At 40.1% G+C, this 11,722-nt stretch overlaps 1 long non-coding RNA gene across 1 annotated transcript; it reads right to left on the bottom strand.

The window, feature by feature from the left end:
• Positions 1-10: 10 nt before the first annotated feature.
• LOC143302818 (uncharacterized) lies at positions 11-1,008 on the bottom strand. Its single transcript, XR_013058624.1, has 2 exons — positions 507-1,008; positions 11-286 (listed from the first exon to the last, which is right to left on the bottom strand). It is a non-coding gene; the product is annotated as an uncharacterized LOC143302818 (long non-coding RNA).
• Positions 1,009-11,722: the final 10,714 nt, after the last annotated feature.

Raw genomic sequence — 11,722 nt, 5'->3', positions numbered from 1 at the left:
ATGAGGAAGTATATTTATTTAATGCATAGAACTTACATATGTTATTTTAACATCAATTAATAAATGGTATTTTACTAACTATTGTGTTTGTACATTATCGTATAAATAAGTTATAATTATTAATCATGTTCCAATCTTGTTTGCTCCAAATCAGATTGTATGTCATCTAGAGTTTGAATCTGTTGCCTTTTTTTATTCTTTTGTATATATAACACTAATGCTTTATTAACTTTCAAAAGAGCCCTGTGTTTCTCACTTACGGTCGAAACTGATTCAGATATTTCCCCTGAAATATTATGTAACAGATTGATGATTTATAGTAGCAAAAGTGTTTACAATTTGAAAGGAACTACACACATAACCTCACTTTTATTTAAAATGTAAGTAATTTGAAAACATGATTCTAAGATTGAAAATTTGCAAAACTTATACACAGAAAATATTTAACGATATATGTAACATGTTTTACCACATAATTAACTTCATTTATAAAAACTTTCACTTACTTATAGAAGATGCAATATCACAAATAGTCGATTCTTTTGTAACTCTTGAACGTTTCAATAACTGTTCCATTGTAATAAAGTTAGGACTCAATCGTTTACACCATTTTTTTTATAAAATTAAACTAAAATAATGGAGCAATACAAAAAGTGAAAAGATCCTTCACAAATGCTTAGCTGCAGCCCCAAATGGCGCGAAAAATATCCAAATCAGTCGATCACATTTGTCACAATTATGTATGGACAAGACAATGTACAGAATATTTAAATATCATGTAAATACCTTTGCACTAAATCCCTTTTCACTCAAAATCACAATAAAAGACAAAATACAATTGTAAGATATTTTGTGATAAAATTTACCATGAAGCGATATATATTACTTGTTCGATTATCTTTATACAATAAATTGCGAATATGAAAACTTTCTTTAGTGTTTTAGATCTGAAAGATCACGAAGCAATTCGTGTACTTAATGTGACATTTAAGTGATTTCTTAAAAAACTTTCGTTAAATGTTTATTTTAAGTCCATTTATGTTTTTTGTATGTATGCAAAAAATGTTACCAGCAATTGGATATTGTTTACTTTATTTTACTGCCATCTTCTTGCTGACAATGAAACATTATACCTTTCACTCGTGGATAATAGGTGTCGCCACATATACGATATGAGCGTAAATCATTTTTTCAGAAAAATAAATTATTAATAAGTTAAATATTAATAACAACTAATGACATATCACGTACATCTATCTGCAATCATATCAAAATGTATTTAACTGCCGATTTCTCGACTTATTTTGTTTTAATCTTAAATCTTAAGAACACAATTACGAAGAATTATATGTAATTCTCAATAGCAATTTTGAGTTATTATTTTGCATTAAAAGACTATTTATTGTTGCCCGTAATTCGTGAGTTTCCAAAGAATATGAACCGAGTTGACCGACCCGGCTAAGTAAATGATAATATAATTTTGCAATTAGAGGTTCTACAACCATATTGTATGCACAAATCGGAGGTTTGCATTTCATTTATTTTTATTACGTAATTGATTTACCGTTGGCGATCGACGACGGTGAGGATGAAAATTCAATATTCAGCGTTCATTGGATAGCGTTCATTGATTTTATTGAAGCTCCGCGTAATTCAATAATTCCAGCGAATCCAACGTACGATTTCCGTCGCGCGATAGAGACGACTGGTTCGATCGACGAACTCTGCGTGGATTATATTTTATCAAGATCGTGGAGATCACGCGAACAATCTACGAAAAGGAGAGTACCACGGAGAAGGACTCTGCGGGTAATGTTGCTTATCGAGTTGCATGTCCGAGTGCATACTGGACGAAACGAGAGATCTGCGGCGAGTAGACGAGAAGCGTCGTTTTTTTTTGCGCCACCCGTTATAATTACCGGGGCCTTGTCACTTTTGCCGAGGCACGGACCGCAGTGAGGTATCTCGTTGGTGCGTCGCCCGGTACGTCGTTTCGTGCGTCGCGGTCGCGTCGCCTCGACCGATCTGAAACGCGGCGGCTACCTCAAAGCGTTCGCTTCGCTTACTCAACGAACAAGCAAAGGAAGTGCAGAAGAAGTAGACGAAGAAAAACACGTGAGACTAAAGACAGAGAAAACAAAGGCAAGCTACGAACCGGTGTGTTCGAGTGACTCGCGTCACGAAATTGTCTCAGCCGGCGCACGTGAACGGCTGAATTTGCAAAGAGCAAACACGTGCGAATAACCCGTTTTCCATTACATTTCAAGCTGCTTGAAAGAGAGAAACGCTCGTCGGATATTATAGTTTCGCAATGTGAAGGATAATGTCGAGCAACGAAGAAGAACGAGGTGAAGGAAGGTTCGAAGCAAAGCTTTAGATCGATGAAAATTATGTACAAAGGCACGCACGAGCAAGTTTACTCATAGATAAAACTATACAGCTAAATGTTGAAGAGAACCGACGCGCTTCCCTTGCAATTTAATCCTATAGGATGTTGTACGAATTCAATTTTTTGTCTGGCGGTGAATGCGGCTTAATTACATTCGGTAGCGAGAAAGATTTAAAATTCAAAGAGGAACGGTAGTGGGTCCGGAAAAAACCGGTACCTCGCCTACGTATTTTACGCCACTTTCTTGCGTGTACGCACGCGTGTATCACTGTCTCGCTTCATCGCGCTCTCTCGAGTTCTCCTCAAGGACTCTCTGGAAGGCCCATGTAGCCAGTAAGAGCTTCACGATCGTAACACGGTAGCCAACACGGTGGTAGGTTTAAATCATATTAAAGCGCATCCAAGCACCGGGAACCGTAAGCCTGGATTACTGCTACAAATCGTCCCGTACAGGGAATTCCGCGTACCCAACTAATTCGATCGCCTTTCAAAGGTCCACGCTAATCACCGTCTGCATCCTTCGCTAATTCTACATTTTGCTTCTGATTTTTTACACCTACGTGGACGATGTTCGTCTAATGTTCCATTAAGCCTTCAACAGTGTGGTTACCACATACATATACATACTACCTTCTTTAGTTACAACGTATTATCTATCATTTTAAAATATTCGAGAAAACTGAAGTTTTATTATTTTCTCCATCCAATTTAAAGTACTTGGTTAGTACTCCGTAAACTTTGCTTTAGACTTGCAAAATATAACGAGGAAAATAAATTAATCTTATACAGATATTACATCTTTACGGTTGTATTTGTCATTTTAGTTCGTAATATTTCTCTAAATCGTAGACTTGGGATAAATTATTCTTAATTATAGATGTGTACGTATTTCAATCACTTTAGCACGAGATGATGCTGCAACGACTAAAGTTAACCAACCGCAATTCATTCTTCGACATATTCCGATGTAATTATTAATATTCATTTCTTCTAAAATTGCAACAAATTTTCGAGATAAAAAGATAATAAACTTCTAACTTATTCATTCTGAATTCTTCGTTATTGTAGTACAATATCTAAGGGTTGACGTACGCGTCTGTCCTATCAGCATATCGAAATACGCATTTTTAGAGTTTATTTTTTTGAACGACATTGTTCTTGCCATTCTTTACTTTCCGAACTACGATCATTAACACCGTTAGCGAGAAGCTATTAGAAGAAATATGCGTATAATCAATACTGCGATCTTTCTACCGCTATCAACAGAGCAGAACAATACGAGAGACGAACGGTGCGTGATAAAGTGTTCTCGTGGAAAGTTACGAAACAACGTGGGCAGCGACAGTAGAAAATGGCGTGGGTCGTGACGGCCTGAGACCAGGTGGAACGTGTTTATACAAGATACGACCTGATAAGACATTTCCGAAGCTCGGCAGGAAGGTACTTGCCGCAGACACGAAATGACCAATGTCCAAAACCGATCAACAGCATCAACAGCCGTAACTTAATTCTCTAACATCTTGAATAAAGAGTAGAATTCCTCTCGAAATTTCAGACATTGCATATTAAACACGAGTCGGAGCCATGGTTTTGTTTCGTAACTAGAACGTTAATCGTCACACCAGCCTCTTAAAAGTCAAACTGATCAATGTCACCTTTTATAAATTTCCCAATTTCGTTACCCAAATACACGATTAATGTTCGATACTCGAGATAAAGCATTTCCACAAGCTCGTATATCGTAAGCAAATAACATAAATAACAGTAAATTCTAAGGACAATAAATAAAGAAAGAGACATTTGTAAAATATCATCACTTTTCCTTACGTTTAAATTTATGAAGTTAGTCAATGTGATTTCTGAACTGTTCGTATAACGTAAACAGGGATCACTGATGATGAATTCAGAAAGTTTGAAATATAGATAATAAATAATGATTTCGTGATATGTTTCCCTTTATTCAAATGCGTGCCATGACAATTTTATTGCTTTTTAAATAAATAATTCTGGACGAAATTAATTTAGCATAAATTATGGCAAAGATACTAAGGATGATCCCCTTGAAATTATCAGCTGGATTGTAAGACCCGCGTGTAGTACATCGGTCACGATTTTATTGAGTCCATAAGTGTGAATAGATCTATTGAAAACTTAGGCATTCGTAGGTGACACGAAATTGGGTTAGTATTCGTAGCGAGCCATTGTGATTGCATAGTTCTATTTGAAATTCAATCCGTGAATCGTGACGGAAAAAATAATATTTAGGAAATAGTAGTAATAATTCTTTACATGTCTCGAATTGTAATGCAAATTATACCGCATCTAATTTACACATGATCTTTGGAATTGTGATTTTTTAACCATAAGTAACTTCAAAAGCCTAGAGTAGTAAAAAAGAATGCGAAAGTATGCTTGTTCGTGGCGCGATGCGGCTTGTTACGATCGAACGATTTGGAACAGATACCGATAAATCTAGATATACAAAAACGTGTTTTATTAAAAATGGTAGTCATAATTTTGTGACCCGTAGTTCAGAAAGAAATTCGGGCTAGCTTTTATTTGATAACAGCAGCAGGACCATTCGTAACCGTGCCATCAATTCTTCCCCTTACACCGCACCGTACAGATACTTCCAGCCCACTTTGCCTCCGCGTTCTCTATCTCTCCTCTACTCTCTTTTTCTCTCGCTTGTCAGAGCACCAGTAGCACTATTGTATCGCCTCTCTTTCTCCCTGCTTTTTATGTCTCTTTTGTGTTCTCTGATGCACGTTCAGCTCCCGTTGTACCGATTGAGTGTTGACCCCGCTGCGTCACGCTCGCATGCTGCAGTTTGTTCGAAACGATATGCAATCAGCGGCAGAAACGAGAACGAATTTCGAGCGCGTCTAAACTCGTGGCTATGGTCACATTACAACATATCAATGGTAATTCGCGAAATCGTAACTTTTAACCTGTTAATCGAGAGAGACGAGTTAATTGGCCATTCGAAATTCCCAAACGATTGGATATAATAATTTATGCGCATTTATGAATTATTAATTCCTAGATTTTTATTTCCTGATTTTACATCTTTTAACGACCTGTTTCGTTTCTACTGGAAATAAGTTGTATCGTGTTTATATCTGGAAGAATTAAGATCGATATCCGAAATTGGTTTTTCTGTGTTAACTTTTAATTTCACAATTATGCTGGTCATAGAATGACTCGTCAACAGATTAATATCCCTTACGAAGGATAAAAGAAAAAAGAGGGAGTAAGGAAAGAAATAAAGGAGAACGAGACAAGTAGAAGATTCGTATCGTAAGGCAAGAAAGAAATCATACGTCTATACGGGTCGAGGCTCGAGATAGATGATTGTCCATGAAACAATGCCGGCGATAGATAACCGTTTCTACGTACAGGATTGTATTTTTAGTCACGCGACTGCACACTTCTCTAACATGAGTCGTATACATAATATGTGCGTGCAAGGATGACCACGCGTGATGGCTTCTAAATTACACGAACCACTTTTCTCTGATCCACGGAGAACAGCCAGAATGCTGCGTCTCCTATCCAACGAGAACAACACCGTGATATTTCACGAATTTTATTAGAAACTTCATTCATCATAGTACAGCCGTGTGTTATTTACGTAGGCAATCAGTGGCAAGTATCAGTTTCGGAACGTAAATTGACTACAAAATTGGGAACGTAATTTATGCTGCGAACGTATCACGAGAGATTTTTGATCCGCACGCGATATAGAAGCGCCTATACGGAATCGAGAACAACGTAAAAAGACGAAGAACGAAGGAGACCTTGATCGAGATCGACGTCGTATTTGCCATTATTGCACGAATTTTTTTCTGTTCGCGAAATGAATGCGCTCGAGAAATCAGGCAAAAGCAGATGTACACTGCTTGCTATAAATATCAGAATATTTAGCCTACACGTTACATTTGCTGGACAGCTCGAACAAGTTCTACTTTATTTAATATTTTACGTTGCGGAGCACACATGATGCGAATTACTATTACTAATTCTACTATTACTAATAATAATACTATTACTAATTCGCGTCGTACTAAGTATCAGCGCTGTCCTTCGTAACTTAAAGTAGCCTAATATTTGTTCGTTTATCGGGACACGTTGAAATATTTGCCCGTGCTTTTTATGTTTCATTCAAAGTTATACCGTAAAAGTTGTTACAAAGTAATGACTAAATATTTCAAGCTGAATGGAGAAAAAAGAAACAAAGATGGCATAAGGAACGATGGAACTTTAGTCTTTTCAAATGTTTTGAAATGGTAAATAGGAGACTTTAACTATAGAGAACAGAGTAGACGTCCCAAAATACTTATAGCCGATAGTGTACATACCTTCGATTGAAAATAAACTATAAACTACGATACGGTGAAGGTATACGCGATAAACAACGAGAAGAAAAACGTAGCCGCAATCATATTTTCAATTCAGACTTCAATAGAGGAAAATGCGATCATTGGAACAAGTTATTCGCATATCTTCGTTCTTTTTTTTCTTCTCATGTACAGATGGAATTATAATAACCGACATTACCTCCGAGAACCGAGTACGTACTTATTTACTCTACAACACGGTAAGACGTCGACACTAATATTTCATTTATGTTCCCTTTTTTCAAGCACGGAATCCTCATGAAGGTTAACGCTTGTAAAAAGGGGCAAGAAGTAGCCTCCTTGGTTGCGCAAAAATTCACAAAAACGGGACAGAATAAAGGAAGTTTCTCGTTCGTGGAACTGTAATAACCCAAAAGACATAATCACTTACTTATTTGAATTCCGAATATCCGGAATTATATTCGATCATTCTCAGAAAGATATTTTATAAATGCTGTATTGTATCCATATATGTGCATAGTGTTTCGTGAAAGTCTACCAACATTTCTAGGAACATTTCTAGAAACGTATGTATCACGTGTGTAACTGTAACGGTATAAAAATATAATCACTCGTGTCCCAACGTGTCGTTAACGAAATTTCGAAAACTTTCGTACAACGCACGCAACGTATTCGTAAAAATGTCCTCTCATAAATATTCCAACATTTTCACGAGCTACTGCTGTCGCAGTATAGCTACCTACATTATGCTATAATACAGCGATTCTGCTGATCCCAGTAATGAATGGTTCCGCTCGGGAAGCCTCGAGCCGGAAGGTTATCGTTTATTGAAAGTTTCGTTGGCAATAGCGGAAGATGGGTCGCTTCTGTGTTACGTGCCGGCACCAACGACGTTTCATACAGTTTGATAGAATTACGAATACGTTCTCCTTAAAGCGCATTCGCGTAGAATCTAGCCGACAGAAACCACAGTGAGTTGGCGACGCGTTCGATAAATGGCCCCTCGCCAACATTCCGACTGTTCCTTTTTCCGTCGGTGCTCTTTCACGACGCTATCTACGAGTCTATCCAGCACCTTAAGTATATACAACTTCATCGAGGCAGGTTCGCACGAGGCGAGTTCGCACGAGCCGACATTGATATTAAAAGGGCGGTTTCGCGGTAAGTGGCTACGGCGAAGCGTAACGGCTCGTCGATTAAGTTCTTCCTCGTATCTGCCCGCTTTACACGACGCTTTATGCTGATAGAGTTGCGTGAAAAAGGCGATTAAGGGGACCCGAATCACCGTGCGAATTTACGAGATCGTCACACGAGAACAGGGTAATATAGCGATAACAATTTTCTGTAATTTCTACCGATTAGTAATTAGCAAGTAGAGAGATTCGTTACTTTATCTGGCTCTTTGTCGCAAGATAATCGACACGGGATCTAGGCGTTATTTTCTCCCCTGTTTTAGATTTCACTGAACATCGTGAGCGAAGATCGCGGCAGAAAAACACCGCAAGTACATTTTCGTTGGTCCTTTTTATTTCAATGGCACTTTACCATTGTGTACGAAGGAATTTTAACACAACTTCGCTGAAAATGAAAATAACCTATTAGCTTCAAGGATGTATCTCTTCTAAGAATGGCTGATAAGCGGATGAAGTTTCATGAAAGTCAGAGGTATAATCGCGAAGGCGAGCGATATTTTGAAAATTTTTAAGAGGATGACAAACTCACATCTGCCTGTAAAAATAGAAAGACAATTTTGGTAATATGAAATGTACGATAACGCATGAACTTTTTCAATTGTCCCAAATTTATGGAACATGTGAACAATTTTCTGACTGATCGTAGCTACTCTCGTAAGAATTCATATATTCGATCGCATCAAAGTATTCCTCGGAACATTAATTCACCAGAAGGTGTATTCACTGTAACCTATAGTCTTAGCCGGTGTAAAGACAATCTCCTTGCGCCCGGTTGATATATACTGAAATCGCTCCATTAAATATTTATACACGGGCGAGGAACAGGGCGAGAAGAGATGCAAATTACAGCATACGAATGCATTGCCTCCGTACACTTGGCCCCATCGAAACGAGAAAGAACACAAGTGGCGTTGCTCGGCAAACCGTGTCGAAATCAATTCATCCGTCCCATTTAGATCGCGATTCTTATTAAAACCACTTAATTTCGTGCCGATCTTCGAAGCGTTTACAAGTCTAAGTGACGCATATACTACATAATAGGCTGGCCGAATAATTTCCATATGAGAGACGCGTCTCGAAACGGATGACTACGGTCCCAGAAATCTTTCTCCAATGTCAAATCTATCGACAAAAGGAGGAGAAGGAACGTTCTCTCGAGAATGATCCAAGACCCAAGAGATCGAGAGTTTTGTGGATCCGCATCCGAGGGTCGAATTCGATCCTCGCATCTCGCGTGTCCAGACACGCTTCGCTGTCTCTCCTCTCTCGCATCTCTAGATCTCTTCCTCCCTCTCGCACCGATCATCCTCTCTCTCTTTTTTTCGCCTGTTGCCTCTTCTTCTTGCCCGCGCACACTGACTCACTTACTCGGTGAAAACAAAAGGAGCAACTAGTGTGGGCAGAAAACGAGAGAGAAAAAGAGAAAGAAAGGGTTTGGAGGAAGGCGAGCGATAGCAGAAACGAAAGGATGGAAGGACCGGAGGAAAAAAGAAAGAAAGGTCCCTTCTCCTTCCCCTATGTTTCTGTCCTCCTCTCTTCCGCGGTTCCAAAGGAATCGTTCGTCAGCGGTGCGTTCAAGGAAGGGACGAAGATGCCGAATATCCGTAGATAGCGGGATAGAGGGTGGAACGGAGAAGGAGAGAACGAGGGAAAAAGAAGAAGGAAAGAGAAGCGCAACAAAAGTAGCCGTGATGCCGTGCAAAGCGAGCAAACCAAACGGACAGCCGCGGAGGAAAAAGATGAAAAGAGCGGCCCTTCGCGGCAACGCGGAACGAAGAGGGGAGGAAGAAGAAGAAGAAGAAGAAGACGACGACGAAGAAGAAGAAGAAGAAGAAGAGACCGGCTAAACGAACGAGGGGACCTCAGGGATGTAAGGTGGAAACTTTCGTGCCTCGTACGATTAGATGGATCGCTTGATCGAAACTACGAGAACATCCTGTAATTGTTACCAAATTTCGAATATCGACAGATCTAATAAATATTGGAGTTATAAGATTTGTGTGTAGATAGGATATCTATGAGATTAAGGGATAATTTATGTGTGAAAAAATTGTTCATGCTGACAGAGAAAAAAAATAGGAAGATCGTCGAATTAACTTTATCTGTAAAATTCTATGTATATATTTGTTTTTGCACCTGATGCGAACGAGCGTCAAGCTGGCCAGAAAAAGGCAAGGGTTACGCAACGCGGTGAACCATTTGTATTCTTAGATAGAAAAATAGATAAACCGCGTGCCTCGTTTTGTATCTACAACCAGTCGCACAACCGCAATACCTCGAGCGCCTTCCTAGTAACACGTTCAATCAGCTGGCCGATGTTGTTCAAGGCTGACCTTTCTCCCGAGGAAAACTCAGTTACTCCGACCAATTAACCCACTCTTAAGTCGTAAACCTAACCCACGATGGTGGCCGAAGGCGGACACGAGATCGCTGAAAAATTCAATTCACCGGACGCTGCTGATAGAGCAGAACAAGAGAACGCAACGAAGCGAAAAAGCGCAAGTATCTCGATCGGTGAAGCGAAGTTCGAAGCGCGAGGAGTCGATGAACCGAAACAAACGAAAACGCGTCTCTTCGCGGCCGATACTCGGTCGCTACGTCCCTGGGCCATGGTAGAGGAGATAAAGGAGGTGAAAGTGGAAAGAAGAGAGGAAGAAAAAAGGCAGAGCTGGCAAAAGGGGCAAAACCACGCGCACTCTCGGCCTCTCTTCTTTCCTCCTCCGCTTCGTTCTCCTCCTTCTTCATCTTCCTCTCTGCCATATAGAGTGTGTGTAGTAAGGTACAGTACGGCAAGATATAGTGCCACGGCGTGCGCATTCGACTTTTCAGCGTATAGCCGCACGTGTGTCGAGAAGCATAACGTGCACCGGTTCTTCCTGTGTGCGGCTATGTACCTGCGTGTGTACCACTTTGGCATCATCCTGTTCGGTTCAGCCACGGCCAGGTACACACTGGCGAGCCAGCCCGATAATCGCCCGATGTCAAGGTCCTTCTCTTCGTTCCCCGGTAGCCGAAACTTCTTCTTCGACCAACACAAAAACGATTCCCGTATTCGTCGATCCGCGCCAATTACAAACGCGCGACCTATGTTCGTTTCGTCGAACGTTCGTGTTAATCGAACATCGCTCGCCACTACCCGCGGTTACTCTTTTACTCTGTACGCGGCGTTACTCTTTCTAACCGGCACGATCTGCGGCTTAATTGCTTCGCTAATTATATTATCAGCGTCCGGCTACCACTAAACGACTGACAAATTTCCATTGGAAACGAATACGATCGAATATATCGACGGATTAACACGAAAAACGAAGACGAAAGAGACAAAATCAGAAAGAAATAAGAAACGAACTTTCGCGAAGCAAAATCAATTTCTTACGCTATTCGCGATATTAATACGAAGCACGTCGATCGCCAGCATCATTCGCCTATCAAAACTGGTTGATTTAAATTGCCTAATTGTAAGTTCCTCCAGTTCGTCGTCCCGTTCATCTGGGTGGAGTCGATGGCGGTTGTATTCCCCGCGGTAGCCGGTGCGCGTAATAGCATTCGGAAGGAAGACAGGAGCAAAACGAACGGTGAAACGAGAAAAAGGAGAATACCGAGGATACAAGAAAGAGAGAGAGAAAGAGAAAGAAGCGGATCAAGGGGGAAGAAAAAAAGAGATCAAAGAGGTGTATCGAAGAGGACGAGAGGCTTACAAGAGGTATACATCAGAACAGATTAAAATCGTCGAATCTTCCTCCATTTATGGCCTCGCCCATTGGAACTGCAACCACCTT

Source organism: Bombus vancouverensis, chromosome 6 (assembly GCF_051014615.1).
Source record: "Bombus vancouverensis nearcticus chromosome 6, iyBomVanc1_principal, whole genome shotgun sequence".
In the NCBI taxonomy this organism is placed as follows: Eukaryota; Metazoa; Arthropoda; class Insecta; order Hymenoptera; family Apidae; genus Bombus; species Bombus vancouverensis.
The sequence above is the reverse complement of the archived record's forward strand: the minus strand, read 5'-3'. Positions and strand labels throughout refer to the sequence as shown.